Source organism: Bombina bombina, chromosome 6 (assembly GCF_027579735.1).
Source record: "Bombina bombina isolate aBomBom1 chromosome 6, aBomBom1.pri, whole genome shotgun sequence".
NCBI classification, from domain to species: Eukaryota; Metazoa; Chordata; class Amphibia; order Anura; family Bombinatoridae; genus Bombina; species Bombina bombina.
In genome coordinates, this window is record NC_069504.1 from 292,762,774 (window position 1) to 292,774,526 (window position 11,753).

Consider the following 11,753-nt stretch of genomic DNA (forward strand, 5'->3'; position numbering starts at 1 on the left):
AAAATATACAAAGTACACCCTAAAATTACAACACCCAACCCCCCAAAATAAAAAACGCCTAACTAAAAAAAAAATCCTAATCTACCCATTGCCCCTAAAAGGCATTTGTATGGTCATTGCCCTTAAAGGGGCAATCAGCTCTTTTAGTGCCCATGGAAATAAAGGAGTGGACAAGGGATAAGGCAAGTGCTGTTTTTATACTGAGTTGTATACACTGTTTGACTATTTTGTAAAAATGCTAAATAACTTCATATTCCTTTTTACCACCTTTTGTCTGTTTAACAAACAGTCTCACTTCTGCAAATCCGCATCTCATTTCATGTCACTCTCCCTCTTGCTCATACTAGCTGCTTTCGACATCTCCCCCAATCCTAGTCCCCCACAACTTCCTTGCCCTGCACACCCATGTGTGCCCTTCAATAGACTTCAAAAACAAAACTCTGGAAACCTTAATCTTATTCCTCTTGCATCTAGAGCCACCACCCCCTTCACTTGTGCACTATGGAACTCTCACTCTGTTTGCAACAAACTCACTTCTATCCATGACCTCTTTATCTCCCACTCTCTCAATCTTCTGGCTATCACAGAAACCTGGCTCTCTCCTTCAGACACTGCTTCCTCTGCTGCACTGTCACATGGGGGTCTCCACTTCAGCCACACTCCTAGGTCTGACAATAGACAAGGAGGTGTTGGTATTTTACTTTCCTCTAGTTGCACCTTTCAACAAATACAGCCCTTCTCTTCCCTCACATTTTCTTCATTTGAAACACACATGATTAGCTTATTCTCTCCCCTCTATATACGCGTTGCAGTCATATACCGTCCCCTGGCTCCACAACCCTATTTCTACATCACTTTGCCACCTGGCTACCTTACTTCCGTTCCTCAGATACCCCTGCCCTCATTCTTGGTGACTTCAACCTCCCTGTTGATATTTGCAGTCACTAGAGGCAGGTGAGGCAGCGCTTCACCTCTCATATGGCTAAAAATATATATTTTTTATTGGCTTTAAAAAATAAAATAAAATAAAAAAATGCTATTTTTTTCCTCCAGCATTTTTTTTTCACAGCTACATGTTGTGCAATGGAGAGGCACAAGCAGGTCTGCCCACCATTACACAACATGCTGCGCCACCTACTGGATGAAAGTGATTAAGATCATTGCATGGCCCATAACTGCTTATTTGAGGCAGTCCTATTTGGGCTGAACCAATCCAGTGAGAGACATTAGTAAGTGGAACTTAAGGTTGGGGCTGGATGTTAAATCATATAAAACAAAACAAAAATGGAAAAAAACATCTTTCATTTATGGTGTTGCTGTCCTGTGAAGCTGCCAGCTTTGCTAAAGTGAAAAAGAGAGTTTTGTACTACCCCCCTAAGTGCAGTGGAATGTTCCACTGTCACTTCCTTACAGAGCAGCCAGGAAGAGATGCAGACTTGCAGTGTTTTAGCCACATTTTATTAAAGTAAGTTCTGCAACCTTAGATTTTGCTGAAAGGGATTCTGTTAGTGAAAATGATAATTTAATGAATGTAGAATGTGGTGTTTTTTGTTTTTGTACTCTTTTACAGCAGTTTAAGGATTGTTTTTGTATTTTGTTTACTCAAAATTTATACTAGCAGCTTACCTCTGTACTGCACACTAATTTATAGTCTCACTTTATGAACTCTCTGTAGCTCTGCTGTTTTATTACTTAAAAATGCAGTGGTCCCTCCCCCCTTGTGTGTGTGTGTCTCTCTCTCTCTATCTATCCATCTCTCTCTTTATGTGTTGTTCTCCCCCATGGTCTCTTTCTCTCTCTGTCTCTCTTCCTCCCCCTCTGACTCTTTCATCCCTATTGTGTCTCTCTCTTTCTCTAACCCTCTGTGTGTGATTGTGTCTCTCTCTTTCTCTCTCTCTCTAACCCTCTGTGTGTGATTGTGTCTCTCTTTCTCTCTCTCTAACCCTCTGTGTGTGTTTATGTCTCTCTCTTTCTAACCCTCTGTGTGTGATTGTTTCTCTCTTTCTTTCTCTCTCTCTCTCTCTCTCTAACCCTCTGTGTGTGATTGTCTCTCTCTAACCCTCTGTGTGTGATTGTGTCTCTCTTTCTCTAACCCTATGTGTGTGTGATTGTGTCTCTCTCTCTCTTTCTCTAACCCTCTGTGTGTGATTGTCTTTCTCTTTCTCTCTCTCTCTCTCTCTCTCTCTCTCTCTCTAACCCTCTGTGTGTGATTGTGTCTCTCTCTCTTTCTCTCTCTCTAACCCTCTGTGTGATTGTGTCTCTCTCTTTCTCTAACCCTCTGTGTGTGATTATCCCTCTCTCTCTCTTTCTCTCTCTCTAACCCTCTGTGTGTGATTGCGTGTCTCTCTCTCTTTCTCTCTCTCTCTAACCCTCTGTGTATGATTGTGTGTCTCTCTTTCTCTCTCTCTAACCCTCTGTGTTTGATTGTGTCTCTCTCTCTCTTTCTCTCTCTCTCTCTCTAACCCTCTGTGTGTGATTGTGTCTCTCTCTCTTTCTCTCTCTCTCTAACCCTCTGTGTATGATTGTGTCTCTCACTCTTTTTTTCTCTCTCTCTCTAACCCTCTGTGTGTGATTGTGTCTCTCTTTCTCTCTCTCTCTAACCCTCTGTGTGTGATTGTGTCTCTTTTTCTCTAACCCTCTGTATGTGATGGTGTCTCTCTCTCTTTCTCTCTCTCTAACCCTCTGTGTGTGATTGTGTCTCTCTTTCTCTAACCCTCTGTGTGTGATTGTGTCTCTCTCTCTTTCTCTCTCTCTCTCTAACCCTCTGTGTGTGACTGTGTCTCTTTCTCTTTTTCTAACACTCTGTGTGTGATTGCGTCTCTCTCTCTTTCTCTAACCCTCTGTGTGTGATTGTGTCTCTCTCTCTCTTTCTCTAACCCTCTGTGTGTGATTGTCTTTCTCTTTCTCTCTCTCTCTCTAACCCTCTGTGTATGATTGTGTCTCTCTCTCTTTCTCTCTCTCTAACCCTCTGTGTGATTGTGTCTCTCTCTTTCTCTAACCCTCTGTGTGTGATTATCCCTCTCTCTCTCTTTCTCTCTCTCTAACCCTCTGTGTGTGATTGCGTCTCTCTCTCTCTCTTTCTCTCTCTCTCTAACCCTCTGTGTATGATTGTGTGTCTCTCTTTCTCTCTCTCTAACCCTCTGTGTTTGACTGTGTCTCTCTCTCTCTCTCTCTCTCTTTCTCTCTCTCTTTCTCTCTCTCTCTCTCTCTAACCCTCTGTGTGTGATTGTGTCTCTCTCTCTTTCTCTCTCTCTCTAACCCTCTGTGTATGATTGTGTCTCTCACTCTTTTTTTCTCTCTCTCTAACCCTCTGTGTGTGATTGTGTCTCTCTTTCTCTCTCTCTCTAACCCTCTGTGTGTGATTGTGTCTCTTTTTCTCTAACCCTCTGTATGTGATGGTGTCTCTCTCTCTTTCTCTCTCTCTAACCCTCTGTGTGTGATTGTGTCTCTCTCTCTTTCTCCCTCTCTAACTCTCTGTGTGTGATTGTGTCTCTCTTTCTCTCTAACCCTCTGTGTCTCTCTCCCCCGTCTCTCTCTTCCTCTGCCCCCCAGTGCTTTTCTGTGTTTCTGTCTACATTTTTTTATTTAATTAATGAATTGGTAGTGCCATCTGATGGTTTGGCTTTATTTAAAGGGGTGGGGTCAAGAGCCCCACCATCTTTAAATTTCACCAGCCACCACTGGATCAAGACATTTTTATATTTACTGAATAATGAAATAATCTATAAGCATAATTTGCAGCATTAAAGTAAAAAGTATGTTTTAAACATATATTTTAATGGGCATGTATTTCTAGATCTCATAATCAGAGCAAGCATTGTGTTATCTGGCAAGAGTTTCTGTTACAATCCTTTAGACTAAAATCAGATGTTTACTAAGTTGACCAGTTTTCCAAGACACCATTTAAAGGGACATGAAACCCATATGTTTTCTTTCATGATTTAGAAAGAGCATGCATTTTTAAATAACTTTCCAATTTTACATCTAATATCTAATTTTCTTCATTCTTTCAATATCCTTTGTTGAAAATAATATCTAAATATGCTCAGTAGCTGCTGATTGGTGGCTGCGCATAGATACCTCATGTGATTGGCTCACCCATGTGCATTGCTATTTCTTCAACAAAGGATATCTAAAGAATGAAGGTATATCCTAGCAACTGCCTCACCAGCCTCTGACGTCACTGCACGTCACTGGTTGATGATCATATTGCCTCCTCTGCAAAACAACTTCTGCAACTCACCTCCTCTTTCAGCCTGTCACAATGGACTGACTCTCCCACTCACAAAGATGGTCACTCCCTTGATCTGATTTTCAGTTATCAATGCACTATCTCAAACTTCACAAAATCACCTTTTCCTCACCACCACCTCCTCACTTGTACCATCAGCTTCCTCTCTACAACTCTCCCTCCTTCTACCTCTCACACTAAACTTCACATAATGAATTAAGTCATTAGATCAGCAACAGCTAGCTAGCTCTCTCGAACCTCTTCTCTCTTCCATCCCCTCCTTTTCCTGTCTTGATAAATCCATCTGCCACTATAACTCCACCCTTACATCGGTCCTTGATAACCTGGCCTCACCTACCATAACTCGAAAAACATACACTCATCCTCAGCCCTGGCATACTCCTCTGACATGGTACCTACACAGTTGTTCCCGTATTGCTGAGTGACACTAGAGGAAATATCGGAGTTCTCTTGACTTTCTTCACTATAAGTTCATCTTGAACTCTTACTATTCTGCCCTTAATCTATATATGCAACATTACTTCTCCACTCTTATCTCTACTCTTTCTTCAAACCCAAAACATCTGTTCTCCATATTCAATACTCTTCTCTGCCCACCCCCACCACAACTTTTCTCTCAGCCCAAGATTTTGCCAGCTACTTCAACAACAAAATCGACTCCATCAGAAATGAAATCAGCTCTCAACATACTACCGGTCTCCCTCCCCCTTAAAATCTCACAATCATCCAAAACCCACATAGCCATAAATTTAGCTCTTTTGCCCCTGTTACAGAGGATGAAGCTTCTGCCCTTATACTATCCTCTCACCTCACTACCTGTCCTCTCGACCCCATCCCCTCACAACTGCTCCCCTCTCTCTCTTCTACCCTTACCCCTATACTCACACAAACCTTCAACCTCTCCCTCAGCAATGGTATAGTTCCCACATCTCTTAAGCATGCATTAGTCACACCTATCCTCAAAAAACCTTCTCTTGATCCAACCTCCTCATCCAACTACCGCCCTATTTCCCTACTACCTCCTGCCTCAAAGCTTCTTGAAAAGCTAGTATATGCACATCTATCCCATTTCCTTACACTAAACTCCCTCCTTGACCCACTGCAATCTGAAATTTGACCCCTTCACTCAAGAGAGACAGCAATTGTTAAGGCTACCAATGACCTACTTACAGCAAAATCAAAAGGCCACTTCTCTCTACTTATCCTCCTTGATCTGTCTGCAGCCTTTGATACTATCGACCACCGTCTTTTGCTCCATACCCTCTAATCCTTCGGCATCTGTGACACAGCTCTCTCTTGGTTCTCTTCCTATCTTTCTAACCATACCTTTAGTGTAGCCTTCTCTGGGGCATCCTCTGCCCTGTTACCTCTTTCTGTTGGAGTACCGCAAGGCTCTGTCCTCGGTCCCCTTCTCTTCTCAATCTACATGTCCTCACTAGGTTCCTTAATAAAGTCCCACTCTGACACACAAAGCCCTCAATTGCACTGCTCCCCCTACATCTCAGACCTTGTCTCCAGATACTCTTACCTCCCGATCTCCTACTCTCCTCCTCTCTTGTTACCTCCTCACATTCCCATCTTCAAGATCTCTCCAGGTTGGCTCCCATCTTATGGAACTCTCTGCCTCACTCCACAAAAATCTCCCCTAGTTTTAAAAGCTTCAAGTGCTCCCTGCAGACTCTACTATTCAGGGACGCTTACAATCTACACTAACCTTCCTATCTCCACTGCTATCCCCTAAAGCCCCATAGCATGTAAGCATATGAGCCCAGCTGTTTGTAGTTCACCTTCATGAGAGCCGACTACAACAGTTCAACTCTCGGCAGGACCCTCTCTCCCCATTTGATCCCTGTAATCGTTTTTATATACCTCCTATTTTCATAGCGCTGCGGAACCTATTGGCACTCTACAAATACCTGATAATAATAATAATAATAATAATAATAATATTAATAATAAAATAAAAAAAGCTCTAATCTAAAAAACAAAACCACCCCAAAAAATAAAACTAACCCCAAAATCTTCTTCCAGGCGGAGAAAGGTCTTCATCCAGGCGTCTCCATCACAGGCTCATCTACTTTTTTTGTTCCAGCTAGAGGCGCGGAAGCAGCTCTCATTCTATTGGCTAATTTGAAATTTTCAGCCAATAGGAATGCAAGGTACCCCAATATAAAAGCCAATAGACCGCCACTGCCGAAGACCTTCCGCCCCTCCGGCAAGATGAAAGAAGATGGACCTGCGATGGATGAAGATGGAGCCTCCTGGATGAAGACCTTTCTGGTGTTTGTCTCCCTCCTTTGGACAGTCTATCTACTGATTTAAAAACAAATTGTTACAAAAAAATATTGTTACCAAACTGTTATTAGTCAGTGAATACTTTATCATTTTTGGGTAACTGCAAAAATTAGTGTAGGAAGAAAGCTTTTTGATGGTATCAAAGTATTTATTATTTCAATTGTTAACTGATTAGAGTCATATGGGGACAATCTTTGAATTATAGGAGACAAACATCAGAAAAAAAAATGCAAAAAGAGAAAAAGCTCTTGATTGTTTCAAAAGTCAGCAAATCGGGTAAAGTAGGTACTCCGTGCATGGTGCTACATGAAGCATAACTTGAATGTGTACTGATGTAAACGCTGTGAAAAAGAGATGCTGCGGTTTTAGTGTCACGCTGAACAAAGATTGCCGAGTACAGCCTGAAGAGCCTGCGGACACATTATCTCCCATACTGCTACACAGAACACATGCACTAACCATCACCCTTACAGCAATTTCTTAATTTGATGCACAATCACATTTTCAGGAAATTACATATAATTCCCCCCCCCCCCCCGTGCTAAACTTAGTTTTCTGTATTACTATTTGTTACTTGATCCCTTTTCTGAACATGATTTTTAAAGTTATACATATATAAACATGTGCCTGTTAATACTTTTATTAGGTAGTTTGCGATGTGGGGGTTGGTGGATTAGGGGTTAATGCTTTTATTAGTTATTGCAATGTGGGGGGATGGCCGGTAAAATATGCATATGTAACGTGTATACTGCTCAGTATATCGTCATCGCTCGATTAGACTAAAAATTGGCGACGCCGGGTTTTGCGCCCAATGCCGCATATGTAATCTCACACAGTAAGGGTGATGGTTGGTGCATGTCTTATTAATAGGAAAGGAAACCTATTTGGAAACTGTGATGAACCAACAATGCATATAATTTCCTAATTGTAAAATAAGAGAGGGAAATTGTTTCCAAAGAAACCAAATGTCTGCAAAAATTAGTCCTCTCAAGTCAGACATGCTTGAGAGAAATGACTCCACAGATTGAATGTCCTTTCTCAGCTTTCTGTATTCAGAAATGATCATAGTTTATTTTAAACTATTTTTAGTGATAGGGACCTGTATTTTCCAACAAATTCAAAAAAGAGTAGTGGACTCAGTGAACTCAGTGAGCTCTTCACGCTGTACTCGGCAATCTATGTTCACCGTGACACTAAAACCGCCCCATCTCCTTTTCACAGCGTGTACATCAGTACACAGTCACACGATGCTTTATGTAGCAGCATGAACGGAGTCCCTACTCTACCCGATTTGCTGGCTTTTCGAACAATCAAAAGCTTTTGCTCTTTTTGCATTTTCTTTTCTTATGTTAGTCTCCTATAATTTAAGAATTGTCCCCATATGACTCTAATCAGATAACAATTGAAATAATAAATACTTTGAAACCATCAAAAAGCTTTCCTTCACTAGCAATTCTATTGAAAACAAAGTACTACAAATGCAGTTACCCAAACAATTTTAAGGATTCACTGACCAATAACAGTATTGTAATGTTATATTTAGAACACATTTTAAATCAATACATAGACTGTCCAATAGAGGGAGCCAAACACCAGATATAGAAGCAGGCAAGTAAATAAAGTATTAAAATAATTCATCAAACATATAAGATTAGAGCAAATATACATAGACTGTAGGTAACTAAATGAAAGGCTGGGGGACTTGGTTTGTTTTCAACTCGTGCTGTTCCAATTATTTTATGCTGAACTAATGTACAGCTAATAGAAGACTATTTGCTAGGTAATGGATTTAATAGATCAATGTCAATATAGTAATAGTGATAAAATAATAGTTTGCTAAGTGGGGGTTGGCGGATTAGGGGTTAATGCTTTTATTAGTTATTGTGATGTGGGGGGATGGCTGGTAAAATATGAGCATGTACTGTAACTTGTATGCTGCGCCGTATATGTGATCGCTCGATTAGACTAAAAATTGACGCAGCCGGGTTTTGTGCCCGATGCGCTGCTGTAATCTCACACAGTAAGGGTGATGGTTGGTTCATGTCTTATTAATAGGAGAGGAAGCATATTTGGAAAATGTGATGAGCCAACAATGCATGTAATTTCCTTATTGTAAAATAAGAGAGGGAATTTGTTTCCTAAGAAACCAAATGTCTGCAAAAATTAGTCCTCTCAAGTCAGACATGCTTAAGAGAAATGACTCCACAGATTGAATGTCCTTTCTCAGCTTTCTGTATTCAGTAATAATCATAGTTTATTTTAAAATATGTTTAGTGATAGGGACCTATATTTTCCAACAAATTCAAAAAGGAGTTGTGGACTCAGTGAACTCCTATTCATACAGACATTGTTGATGCTGGTAAATGTGAGCAACCAATTCCCCCTATAAATTTATGAACCAGGGTAAAAATATTATTGAGAAAGTTTATAGTTCAACATAGTGATAAATGCTTTCTGATTTTATAGCCAAACCCCTCCCATAGCTCTCAATAGCGCACGTCTCTTCTTACTGACTACAATATGTCTTATAAAATAATACACCACATCCGTGGCTCAAGCGCTTGCTGAATCCCAGTACGTGCAGCAGTATGGGAGATCCTGCTTACCTTATTTTGAGGCCAGATTTGTTTTATCTAATTTGACACCTCTGGGCTCTTGATTACTCATTAAGAGGGTATTTTGGACAACTTAAACTTTATTTTGTGGCTATTTGCAAACAGTCTATTATATATTGCACTTATTTCAAACACTCTGAAATGGCCCCAGGAAACATTCTATAGGTTTATTAATATACTGTACATGATATAGATTCATTAAAGCTCCATTCCTCCTTATTGAAGAAGCTGTCTATAGGGGGGAGGCACACGTTTATATATGTATAGCTTCAGAAAAGCAGGTTCAGAAAAGGGATCAAGTATAGTAATACAGAAAGCTAGGTTTAGCATGGGGTGGGGGGAATTATATGTTATTTATTGAAAATAGAGGCGCCCAATGGCCTAATACCATATACACAGAGTAAATAAAGGTAAGCAAAATGAATACTCACAAACGGACAGTACCTGAGGGTGCAAATAAAGCAGACTGGAACCTCACAGTTGCCCACAGTCACCCACATCAAAAAAAGCAGCAGCAAGTGTATAGACAAAAAATATACTTTAATAAAGTACTCTTTACTTTAATAAAGAGAAACACGTCGCTTTTATAAAAGTATATTTTCTATCTATACACTTGCTGCTGCTTTTTTTGATGTGTATCCATCATCTCTGAACTCTTTGGGTGTTTTTTATTGTACCTGTTCAACCCTTTGAATCAATCAGCTGGGCGGCTGAGAAGTCCCAGCCTGTTTATACTGCACCTGGAGGTGCTTTGGAATATGTAAGTTTGTTTATTTCCACAGTACACACATTTTTGTACCGAACTGTGCTGGGCTATGTTGGCTCTGTCTCCCTTCATGTAAAACCTTGAAATCTACAAGTGGGGATTCACCTTTGAATATCCGGCTGCTCATATCCAGTTAGCTGGGCAACTGTGAGGTTCCAGTCTGCTTTATTTGCACCTTCAGTTGCTGTCCGTTTGTGAGTATCAATTTTGCTTACCTTTATTAACTCTGTGTATATGGTATTAGGCCATTGGGCACCTCTGTTTTCTTCTCTCCTAGACCATTTGAATCATCAGGATCCTGACCCTCCTATGACAGAGAGCTGACCATTTTTTTTTTTTTTTGGAGTACTCTTTTGGATTTTGTTTTTATGGACTATTATTTGCATGTTTATGATTGTTCTCATTACCATTTTTGATTTACCACTATTGTTTTGATGCTGTCATTTATGTCATTATATACCTGTTAAAGAGCGCCCCCTTGAGGATTTGTGTGTCTAGTACACATTATATCTTCTTTTTTCTTATATCTTGAAAATATGATTGTGCATCAAATTAAGAAATTGCTGTAAGGGTGATGGTTGGTGCATGTGTTATGTGCAGCAGTATGTGAGATCCTGTGTCCGCAGGGTCTTCAGGCTGTACTCGGCACTCTGTGTTCAGCGTGACACTAAAACCATTGCATCTCCTTTTCATGGCGTGAACATCAGTACCCAGTCACGTGATGTTTCACGTAGCAGCATGAATGGAGTCCCTACTCTACTCGATTGGCTGGCTTTTCAAACGATCAAAAGCATTTGCTCTTTTTGCATTTTCTCCTATAGTTTAAGAACTATCCCCATATGACTCTAATCAGTTAACCATTGAAATTATAAATACTTTGAAACCATAAAATGCTTTCCTTCACCAGCAATTCTATTGAAAACAAAGTACAACAATTGCAGTTACCCAAAAATGTTTAAGGATTCACTGACTAATAACAGTATTGTAATGTTTTATTTATAACAAATTTTAAATCAATATATAGACTGTCTAATAGAGGGAGCCAAACACCAGATATAGAAGCAGGCAAGAAAATAAAGTATTAAAATAATTAATCAAACATATAAGATTAGAGCAAATATACATAGACTGTAGGTTACTAAATGAAAGCATACAAAGAGAGAAGCGCTCTACCAGGAACGAACAACAGCTCAGTGGCTTGTTCTATGGCGATTTACCACCCGGAGGCAGCCTCTTTTAGACCAGTGTGCTTTTCACAGAAGAAAACTATCCTGAAGTATATCAGTCTGATCCCGCCAAGTAAGGTCAGTCCAGCCCCGAAATACCAGGCAATTCTCCTCTGAACAAGGAACATGACAACCCCAGATGATCGTTTCGGCCTCCTATGGGCCTCGTCAGTGAGGTGCAGCCACATTCCTCTAAGCACACTGGGCAAGGAGTCCACGTCTGGTTTCCCCCATCACCCATAGGTGAAAGGCTGGGGGACTTGGTTGGTTTTCAACCTGTGCTGTTCCAATATTTTATGCTGAACTAATGTATGGCTAATAAAAGACTATTTGCTAGTTAATGGATTTTTATTATACAAAAATAGATCAATGTCAATATAGTTATAGTGATAACATAAAATGTTGTGCGATACACTTTCCCTTTATGCACTTATTGATAGGAATTTTTAACAGCCACTAACTACCCAATGACTTTACTAGTTTATAGACATCCTCTAAAACCTTTTAAGAGACACTCTGTAACAAATGATTTCCCTCTTACAAAAAGGGAGTCTGCTGTTCTCTGCCTTCCACTGGCTGGCTTGTTTGCTACAACTAGG

The 11,753-nt window shown here is 40.3% G+C and overlaps 1 long non-coding RNA gene across 1 annotated transcript; it reads left to right on the forward strand.

Annotated features, from left to right (window-relative positions):
• The first annotated feature begins 9,966 nt into the window (after window positions 1-9,966).
• Window positions 9,967-11,495, forward strand: LOC128665041 (uncharacterized). The gene is made up of 2 exons (XR_008402976.1): window positions 9,967-10,122; window positions 10,206-11,495. It is a non-coding gene; the product is annotated as an uncharacterized LOC128665041 (long non-coding RNA).
• The last annotated feature ends 258 nt before the right edge of the window (window positions 11,496-11,753 follow it).